Source organism: Mauremys reevesii, linkage group 1 (assembly GCF_016161935.1).
Source record: "Mauremys reevesii isolate NIE-2019 linkage group 1, ASM1616193v1, whole genome shotgun sequence".
NCBI classification, from domain to species: Eukaryota; Metazoa; Chordata; order Testudines; family Geoemydidae; genus Mauremys; species Mauremys reevesii.
Genome location: NC_052623.1, coordinates 188173643 through 188184154, shown reverse-complemented (window position 1 = coordinate 188184154; position 10512 = coordinate 188173643).

The window sequence follows — 10512 nt, the reverse complement described above, 5'->3', positions numbered from 1 at the left end:
ATGGGAACTCCCACTCAAAACTCCTGTTAGCCGCCCTGTTGGCGGCTCCTGGGCCGCTGCGATCAGCTGTGCCGCTGCCTGGCTGGGCGGCCGCTTATAGGCCCCCTCCTCCGCCTAGCTCCGCCCCCTAATCAGGGCTCAGCAGTCTGCCCCGACAGAGAGACACAAGCACCCCAAAGACAGACGCAAACACAAAATACCTGGCTCCTCCAATGGGAACTCCCACTCAAAACTCCCCTGTTAGCCGCCCTGTTGGCCGGCTCCTGGGCCGCTGCGATCAGCTGTGCCGCTGCCTGGCTGGGCGGCCGCTTTATAGGCCCCTCCTCCGCCTAGCTCCGCCCCTAATCAGGGCTCAGCAGTCTGCCCCGACAGAGAGACACAAGCACCCCAAAGACAGACGCAAACACAAAATACCTGGCTCCTCCAATGGGAACTCCCTCAAAACTCCTGTTAGCCGCCCTGTTGGCCGGCTCCTGGGCCGCTGCGATCAGCTGTGCGCTGCCTGGCTGGGCGGCCGCTTTTATAGGCCCCCTCCTCCGCCTAGCTCCGCCCCCTAATCAGGGCTCAGCAGTCTGCCCCGACAGAGAGAGACACAAGCACCCCAAAGACAGACGCAAACACAAAATACCTGGCTCCTCCAATGGGAACTCCCACTCAAAACTCCCCTGTTAGCCGCCCTGTTGGCCGGCTCCTGGGCGCTGCGATCAGCTGTGCCGCTGCCTGGCTGGGCGGCCGCTTTATAGGCCCCCTCCTCCGCCTAGCTCCGCCCCTAATCAGGGCTCAGCAGTCTGCCCGACAGAGAGAGACACAAGCACCCCAAAGACAGACGCAAACACAAAATACCTGGCTCCTCCAATGGGAACTCCCACTCAAAACTCCCTGTTAGCCGCCCTGTTGGCCGGCTCCTGGGCCGCTGCGATCAGCTGTGCCGCTGCCTGGCTGGGCGGCCGCTTTATAGGCCCCCTCCTCCGCCTAGCTCCGCCCCCTAATCAGGGCTCAGCAGTCTGCCCCGACAGAGAGAGACACAAGCACCCCAAAGACAGACGCAAACACAAAATACCTGGCTCCTCCAATGGGAACTCCCACTCAAAACTCCTGTTAGCCGCCCTGTTGGCGGCTCCTGGGCCGCTGCGATCAGCTGTGCCGCTGCCTGGCTGGGCGGCCGCTTTATAGGCCCCCTCCTCCGCCTAGCTCCGCCCCTAATCAGGGCTCAGCAGTCTGCCCCGACAGAGAGACACAAGCACCCCAAAGACAGACGCAAACACAAAATACCTGGCTCCTCCAATGGGAACTCCCACTCAAAACTCCCCTGTTAGCCGCCCTGTTGGCCGGCTCCTGGGCCGCTGCGATCAGCTGTGCCGCTGCCTGGCTGGGCGGCCGCTTTATAGGCCCCCTCCTCCGCCTAGCTCCGCCCCCTAATCAGGGCTCAGCAGTCTGCCCCGACAGAGAGAGACACAAGCACCCCAAAGACAGACGCAAACACAAAATACCTGGCTCCTCCAATGGGAACTCCCACTCAAAACTCCCTGTTAGCCGCCCTGTTGGCCGGCTCCTGGGCGCTGCGATCAGCTGTGCGCTGCCTGGCTGGGCGGCCGCTTTATAGGCCCCCTCCTCCGCCTAGCTCCGCCCCTAATCAGGGCTCAGCAGTCTGCCCGACAGAGAGAGACACAAGCACCCCAAAGACAGACGCAAACACAAAATACCTGGCTCCTCCAATGGGAACTCCCACTCAAAACTCCCTGTTAGCCGCCCTGTTGGCCGGCTCCTGGGCCGCTGCGATCAGCTGTGCGCTGCCTGGCTGGGCGGCCGCTTTATAGGCCCCCTCCTCCGCCTAGCTCCGCCCCTAATCAGGGCTCAGCAGTCTGCCCGACAGAGAGACACAAGCACCCCAAAGACAGACGCAAACACAAAATACCTGGCTCCTCCAATGGGAACTCCCACTCAAAACTCCCTGTTAGCCGCCCTGTTGGCCGGCTCCTGGGCGCTGCGATCAGCTGTGCCGCTGCCTGGCTGGGCGGCCGCTTTATAGGCCCCCTCCTCCGCCTAGCTCCGCCCCTAATCAGGGCTCAGCAGTCTGCCCGACAGAGAGAGACACAAGCACCCCAAAGACAGACGCAAACACAAAATACCTGGCTCCTCCAATGGGAACTCCCACTCAAAACTCCCCTGTTAGCCGCCCTGTTGGCCGGCTCCTGGGCGCTGCGATCAGCTGTGCCGCTGCCTGGCTGGGCGGCGCTTTATAGGCCCCTCCTCCGCCTAGCTCCGCCCCTAATCAGGGCTCAGCAGTCTGCCCCGACAGAGAGACACAAGCACCCCAAAGACAGACGCAAACACAAAATACCTGGCTCCTCCAATGGGAACTCCCACTCAAAACTCCTGTTAGCCGCCCTGTTGGCCGGCTCCTGGGCGCTGCGATCAGCTGTGCCGCTGCCTGGCTGGGCGGCCGCTTTATAGGCCCCCTCCTCCGCCTAGCTCCGCCCCTAATCAGGGCTCAGCAGTCTGCCCGACTGAGAGAGACACAAGCACCCCAAAGACAGACGCAAACACAAAATACCTGGCTCCTCCAATGGGAACTCCAACTCAAAACTCCCCTGTTAGCCGCCCTGTTGGCCGGCTCCTGGGCCGCTGCGATCAGCTGTGCCGCTGCCTGGCTGGGCGGCCGCTTTTATAGGCCCCCCTCCTCCGCCTAGCTCCGCCCCCTAATCAGGGCTCAGCAGTCTGCCCCGACAGAGAGACACAAGCACCCCAAAGACAGACGCAAACACAAAATACCTGGCTCCTCCAATGGGAACTCCCACTCAAAACTCCCCTGTTAGCCGCCCTGTTGGCGGCTCCTGGGCCGCTGCGATCAGCTGTGCCGCTGCCTGGCTGGGCGGCCGCTTTATAGGCCCCCTCCTCCGCCTAGCTCCGCCCCCTAATCAGGGCTCAGCAGTCTGCCCCGACAGAGAGAGACACAAGCACCCCAAAGACAGACGCAAACACAAAATACCTGGCTCCTCCAATGGGAACTCCCACTCAAAACTCCCCTGTTAGCCGCCCTGTTGGCCGGCTCCTGGGCCGCTGCGATCAGCTGTGCCGCTGCCTGGCTGGGCGGCCGCTTTATAGGCCCCCTCCTCCGCCTAGCTCCGCCCCCTAATCAGGGCTCAGCAGTCTGCCCCGACAGAGAGAGACACAAGCACCCCAAAGACAGACGCAAACACAAAATACCTGGCTCCTCCAATGGGAACTCCCACTCAAAACTCCCTGTTAGCCGCCCTGTTGGCCGGCTCCTGGGCCGCTGCGATCAGCTGTGCCGCTGCCTGGCTGGGCGGCCGCTTTATAGGCCCCCTCCTCCGCCTAGCTCCGCCCCTAATCAGGGCTCAGCAGTCTGCCCCGACAGAGAGACACAAGCACCCCAAAGACAGACGCAAACACAAAATACCTGGCTCCTCCAATGGGAACTCCCACTCAAAACTCCCTGTTAGCCGCCCTGTTGGCGGCTCCTGGGCGCTGCGATCAGCTGTGCCGCTGCCTGGCTGGGCGGCCGCTTTATAGGCCCCCTCCTCCGCCTAGCTCCGCCCCTAATCAGGGCTCAGCAGTCTGCCCGACAGAGAGACACAAGCACCCCAAAGACAGACGCAAACACAAAATACCTGGCTCCTCCAATGGGAACTCCCACTCAAAACTCCCCTGTTAGCCGCCCTGTTGGCCGGCTCCTGGGCCGCTGCGATCAGCTGTGCCGCTGCCTGGCTGGGCGGCCGCTGGTATAGGCCCCCTCCTCCGCCTAGCTCCGCCCCCTAATCAGGGCTCAGCAGTCTGCCCCGACAGAGAGAGACACAAGCACCCCAAAGACAGACGCAAACACAAAATACCTGGCTCCTCCAATGGGAACTCCCACTCAAAACTCCCCTGTTAGCCGCCCTGTTGGCCGGCTCCTGGCTGCGATCAGCTGTGCCGCTGCCTGGCTGGGCGGCCGCTTTTATAGGCCCCCTCCTCCGCCTAGCTCCGCCCCCTAATCAGGGCTCAGCAGTCTGCCCCGACAGAGAGAGACACAAGCACCCCAAAGACAGACGCAAACACAAAATACCTGGCTCCTCCAATGGGAACTCCCACTCAAAACTCCCTGTTAGCCGCCCTGTTGGCGGCTCCTGGGCCGCTGCGATCAGCTGTGCCGCTGCCTGGCTGGGCGGCCGCTTTATAGGCCCCCTCCTCCGCCTAGCTCCGCCCCCTAATCAGGGCTCAGCAGTCTGCCCCGACAGAGAGAGACACAAGCACCCCAAAGACAGACGCAAACACAAAATACCTGGCTCCTCCAATGGGAACTCCCACTCAAAACTCCCTGTTAGCCGCCCTGTTGGCCGGCTCCTGGGCCGCTGCGATCAGCTGTGCGCTGCCTGGCTGGGCGGCCGCTTATAGGCCCCCTCCTCCGCCTAGCTCCGCCCCCTAATCCGGGCTCAGCAGTCTGCCCCGACAGAGAGACACAAGCACCCCAAAGACAGACGCAAACACAAAATACCTGGCTCCTCCAATGGGAACTCCCACTCAAAACTCCCTGTTAGCCGCCCTGTTGGCCGGCTCCTGGGCGCTGCGATCAGCTGTGCCGCTGCCTGGCTGGGCGGCCGCTTTATAGGCCCCCTCCTCCGCCTAGCTCCGCCCCCTAATCAGGGCTCAGCAGTCTGCCCCGACAGAGAGACACAAGCACCCCAAAGACAGACGCAAACACAAAATACCTGGCTCCTCCAATGGGAACTCCCACTCAAAACTCCTGTTAGCCGCCCTGTTGGCCGGCTCCTGGGCGCTGCGATCAGCTGTGCCGCTGCCTGGCTGGGCGGCCGCTTTATAGGCCCCCTCCTCCGCCTAGCTCCGCCCCCTAATCAGGGCTCAGCAGTCTGCCCCGACAGAGAGAGACACAAGCACCCCAAAGACAGACGCAAACACAAAATACCTGGCTCCTCCAATGGGAACTCCCACTCAAAACTCCCCTGTTAGCCGCCCTGTTGGCCGGCTCCTGGGCGCTGCGATCAGCTGTGCCGCTGCCTGGCTGGGCGGCCGCTTTATAGGCCCCCTCCTCCGCCTAGCTCCGCCCCCTAATCAGGGCTCAGCAGTCTGCCCCGACAGAGAGAGACACAAGCACCCCAAAGACAGACGCAAACACAAAATACCTGGCTCCTCCAATGGGAACTCCCACTCAAAACTCCCCTGTTAGCCGCCCTGTTGGCCGGCTCCTGGGCCGCTGCGATCAGCTGTGCCGCTGCCTGGCTGGGCGGCCGCTTTATAGGCCCCCTCCTCCGCCTAGCTCCGCCCCTAATCAGGGCTCAGCAGTCTGCCCCGACAGAGAGACACAAGCACCCCAAAGACAGACGCAAACACAAAATACCTGGCTCCTCCAATGGGAACTCCCACTCAAAACTCCCTGTTAGCCGCCCTGTTGGCCGGCTCCTGGGCCGCTGCGATCAGCTGTGCCGCTGCCTGGCTGGGCGGCCGCTTATAGGCCCCCTCCTCCGCCTAGCTCCGCCCCCTAATCAGGGCTCAGCAGTCTGCCCCGACAGAGAGACACAAGCACCCCAAAGACAGACGCAAACACAAAATACCTGGCTCCTCCAATGGGAACTCCCACTCAAAACTCCCCTGTTAGCCGCCCTGTTGGCCGGCTCCTGGGCGCTGCGATCAGCTGTGCCGCTGCCTGGCTGGGCGGCCGCTTTATAGGCCCCCTCCTCCGCCTAGCTCCGCCCCCTAATCAGGGCTCAGCAGTCTGCCCCGACAGAGAGACACAAGCACCCCAAAGACAGACGCAAACACAAAATACCTGGCTCCTCCAATGGGAACTCCACTCAAAACTCCCTGTTAGCCGCCCTGTTGGCCGGCTCCTGGGCGCTGCGATCAGCTGTGCCGCTGCCTGGCTGGGCGGCCGCTTTATAGGCCCCCTCCTCCGCCTAGCTCCGCCCCCTAATCAGGGCTCAGCAGTCTGCCCCGACAGAGAGAGACACAAGCACCCCAAAGACAGACGCAAACACAAAATACCTGGCTCCTCCAATGGGAACTCCCACTCAAAACTCCTGTTAGCCGCCCTGTTGGCCGGCTCCTGGGCGCTGCGATCAGCTGTGCCGCTGCCTGGCTGGGCGGCCGCTTTATAGGCCCCCTCCTCCGCCTAGCTCCGCCCCTAATCAGGGCTCAGCAGTCTGCCCGACAGAGAGACACAAGCACCCCAAAGACAGACGCAAACACAAAATACCTGGCTCCTCCAATGGGAACTCCCACTCAAAACTCCCTGTTAGCCGCCCTGTTGGCCGGCTCCTGGGCCGCTGCGATCAGCTGTGCCGCTGCCTGGCTGGGCGGCCGCTTTATAGGCCCCCTCCTCCGCCTAGCTCCGCCCCCTAATCAGGGCTCAGCAGTCTGCCCCGACAGAGAGAGACACAAGCACCCCAAAGACAGACGCAAACACAAAATACCTGGCTCCTCCAATGGGAACTCCCACTCAAAACTCCCTGTTAGCCGCCCTGTTGGCCGGCTCCTGGGCCGCTGCGATCAGCTGTGCCGCTGCCTGGCTGGGCGGCCGCTTTATAGGCCCCTCCTCCGCCTAGCTCCGCCCCCTAATCAGGGCTCAGCAGTCTGCCCCGACAGAGAGAGACACAAGCACCCCAAAGACAGACGCAAACACAAAATACCTGGCTCCTCCAATGGGAACTCCCACTCAAAACTCCCCTGTTAGCCGCCCTGTTGGCCGGCTCCTGGGCCGCTGCGATCAGCTGTGCCGCTGCCTGGCTGGGCGGCCGCTTTTATAGGCCCCTCCTCCGCCTAGCTCCGCCCCCTAATCAGGGCTCAGCAGTCTGCCCCGACAGAGAGAGACACAAGCACCCCAAAGACAGACGCAAACACAAAATACCTGGCTCCTCCAATGGGAACTCCCACTCAAAACTCCCCTGTTAGCCGCCCTGTTGGCGGCTCCTGGGCCGCTGCGATCAGCTGTGCCGCTGCCTGGCTGGGCGGCCGCTTTATAGGCCCCCTCCTCCGCCTAGCTCCGCCCCTAATCAGGGCTCAGCAGTCTGCCCCGACAGAGAGACACAAGCACCCCAAAGACAGACGCAAACACAAAATACCTGGCTCCTCCAATGGGAACTCCACTCAAAACTCCCTGTTAGCCGCCCTGTTGGCCGGCTCCTGGGCCGCTGCGATCAGCTGTGCCGCTGCCTGGCTGGGCGGCCGCTTTATAGGCCCCCTCCTCCGCCTAGCTCCGCCCCCTAATCAGGGCTCAGCAGTCTGCCCCGACAGAGAGAGACACAAGCACCCCAAAGACAGACGCAAACACAAAATACCTGGCTCCTCCAATGGGAACTCCCACTCAAAACTCCTGTTAGCCGCCCTGTTGGCCGGCTCCTGGGCGCTGCGATCAGCTGTGCCGCTGCCTGGCTGGGCGGCCGCTTTTATAGGCCCCCTCCTCCGCCTAGCTCCGCCCCCTAATCAGGGCTCAGCAGTCTGCCCCGACAGAGAGACACAAGCACCCCAAAGACAGACGCAAACACAAAATACCTGGCTCCTCCAATGGGAACTCCCACTCAAAACTCCCCTGTTAGCCGCCCTGTTGGCCGGCTCCTGGGCCGCTGCGATCAGCTGTGCGCTGCCTGGCTGGGCGGCCGCTTTATAGGCCCCCTCCTCCGCCTAGCTCCGCCCCTAATCAGGGCTCAGCAGTCTGCCCCGACAGAGAGACACAAGCACCCCAAAGACAGACGCAAACACAAAATACCTGGCTCCTCCAATGGGAACTCCCACTCAAAACTCCCTGTTAGCCGCCCTGTTGGCCGGCTCCTGGGCCGCTGCGATCAGCTGTGCCGCTGCCTGGCTGGGCGGCCGCTTTATAGGCCCCCTCCTCCGCCTAGCTCCGCCCCCTAATCAGGGCTCAGCAGTCTGCCCCGACAGAGAGAGACACAAGCACCCCATAGACAGACGCAAACACAAAATACCTGGCTCCTCCAATGGGAACTCCCACTCAAAACTCCCCTGTTAGCCGCCCTGTTGGCGGCTCCTGGGCGCTGCGATCAGCTGTGCCGCTGCCTGGCTGGGCGGCCGCTTTATAGGCCCCCTCCTCGGCCTAGCTCCGCCCCCTAATCAGGGCTCAGCAGTCTGCCCCGACAGAGAGACACAAGCACCCCAAAGACAGACGCAAACACAAAATACCTGGCTCCTCCAATGGGAACTCCCACTCAAAACTCCCCTGTTAGCCGCCCTGTTGGCCGGCTCCTGGGCGCTGCGATCAGCTGTGCCGCTGCCTGGCTGGGCGGCCGCTTTATAGGCCCCCTCCTCCGCCTAGCTCCGCCCCCTAATCAGGGCTCAGCAGTCTGCCCCGACAGAGAGACACAAGCACCCCAAAGACAGACGCAAACACAAAATACCTGGCTCCTCCAATGGGAACTCCCACTCAAAACTCCCCTGTTAGCCGGCTCCTGGGCCGCTGCGATCAGCTGTGCCGCTGCCTGGCTGGGCGGCCGCTTTTATAGGCCCCCTCCTCCGCCTAGCTCCGCCCCCTAATCAGGGCTCAGCAGTCTGCCCCGACAGAGAGAGACACAAGCACCCCAAAGACAGACGCAAACACAAAATACCTGGCTCCTCCAATGGGAACTCCCACTCAAAACTCCCCTGTTAGCCGCCCTGTTGGCCGGCTCCTGGGCGCTGCGATCAGCTGTGCCGCTGCCTGGCTGGGCGGCCGCTTATAGGCCCCCTCCTCCGCCTAGCTCCGCCCCCTAATCAGGGCTCAGCAGTCTGCCCCGACAGAGAGAGACACAAGCACCCCAAAGACAGACGCAAACACAAAATACCTGGCTCCTCCAATGGGAACTCCCACTCAAAACTCCCTGTTAGCCGCCCTGTTGGCCGGCTCCTGGGCCGCTGCGATCAGCTGTGCCGCTGCCTGGCTGGGCGGCCGCTTTATAGGCCCCCTCCTCCGCCTAGCTCCGCCCCTAATCAGGGCTCAGCAGTCTGCCCCGACAGAGAGACACAAGCACCCCAAAGACAGACGCAAACACAAAATACCTGGCTCCTCCAATGGGAACTCCCACTCAAAACTCCCCTGTTAGCCGCCCTGTTGGCCGGCTCCTGGGCGCTGCGATCAGCTGTGCCGCTGCCTGGCTGGGCGGCCGCTTTATAGGCCCCCTCCTCCGCCTAGCTCCGCCCCTAATCAGGGCTCAGCAGTCTGCCCCGACAGAGAGACACAAGCACCCCAAAGACAGACGCAAACACAAAATACCTGGCTCCTCCAATGGGAACTCCCACTCAAAACTCCCCTGTTAGCCGCCCTGTTGGCGGCTCCTGGGCCGCTGCGATCAGCTGTGCCGCTGCCTGGCTGGGCGGCCGCTTTATAGGCCCCCTCCTCCGCCTAGCTCCGCCCCTAATCAGGGCTCAGCAGTCTGCCCCGACAGAGAGACACAAGCACCCCAAAGACAGACGCAAACACAAAATACCTGGCTCCTCCAATGGGAACTCCCACTCAAAACTCCCCTGTTAGCCGCCCTGTTGGCCGGCTCCTGGGCCGCTGCGATCAGCTGTGCCGCTGCCTGGCTGGGCGGCCGCTTTATAGGCCCCCTCCTCCGCCTAGCTCCGCCCCTAATCAGGGCTCAGCAGTCTGCCCCGACAGAGAGACACAAGCACCCCAAAGACAGACGCAAACACAAAATACCTGGCTCCTCCAATGGGAACTCCCACTCAAAACTCCCTGTTAGCCGCCCTGTTGGCCGGCTCCTGGGCGCTGCGATCAGCTGTGCCGCTGCCTGGCTGGGCGGCCGCTTTATAGGCCCCCTCCTCCGCCTAGCTCCGCCCCTAATCAGGGCTCAGCAGTCTGCCCCGACAGAGAGACACAAGCACCCCAAAGACAGACGCAAACACAAAATACCTGGCTCCTCCAATGGGAACTCCCACTCAAAACTCCTGTTAGCCGCCCTGTTGGCCGGCTCCTGGGCCGCTGCCATCAGCTGTGCCGCTGCCTGGCTGGGCGGCCGCTTTATAGGCCCCCTCCTCCGCCTAGCTCCGCCCCTAATCAGGGCTCAGCAGTCTGCCCCGACAGAGAGAGACACAAGCACCCCAAAGACAGACGCAAACACAAAATACCTGGCTCCTCCAATGGGAACTCCCACTCAAAACTCCTGTTAGCCGCCCTGTTGGCCGGCTCCTGGGCCGCTGCGATCAGCTGTGCCGCTGCCTGGCTGGGCGGCCGCTTATAGGCCCCTCCTCCGCCTAGCTCCGCCCCTAATCAGGGCTCAGCAGTCTGCCCCGACAGAGAGACACAAGCACCCCAAAGACAGACGCAAACACAAAATACCTGGCTCCTCCAATGGGAACTCCACTCAAAACTCCCTGTTAGCCGCCCTGTTGGCCGGCTCCTGGGCCGCTGCGATCAGCTGTGCCGCTGCCTGGCTGGGCGGCCGCTTTATAGGCCCCCTCCTCCGCCTAGCTCCGCCCCCTAATCAGGGCTCAGCAGTCTGCCCCGACAGAGAGACACAAGCACCCCAAAGACAGACGCAAACACAAGATACCTGGCTCCTCCAA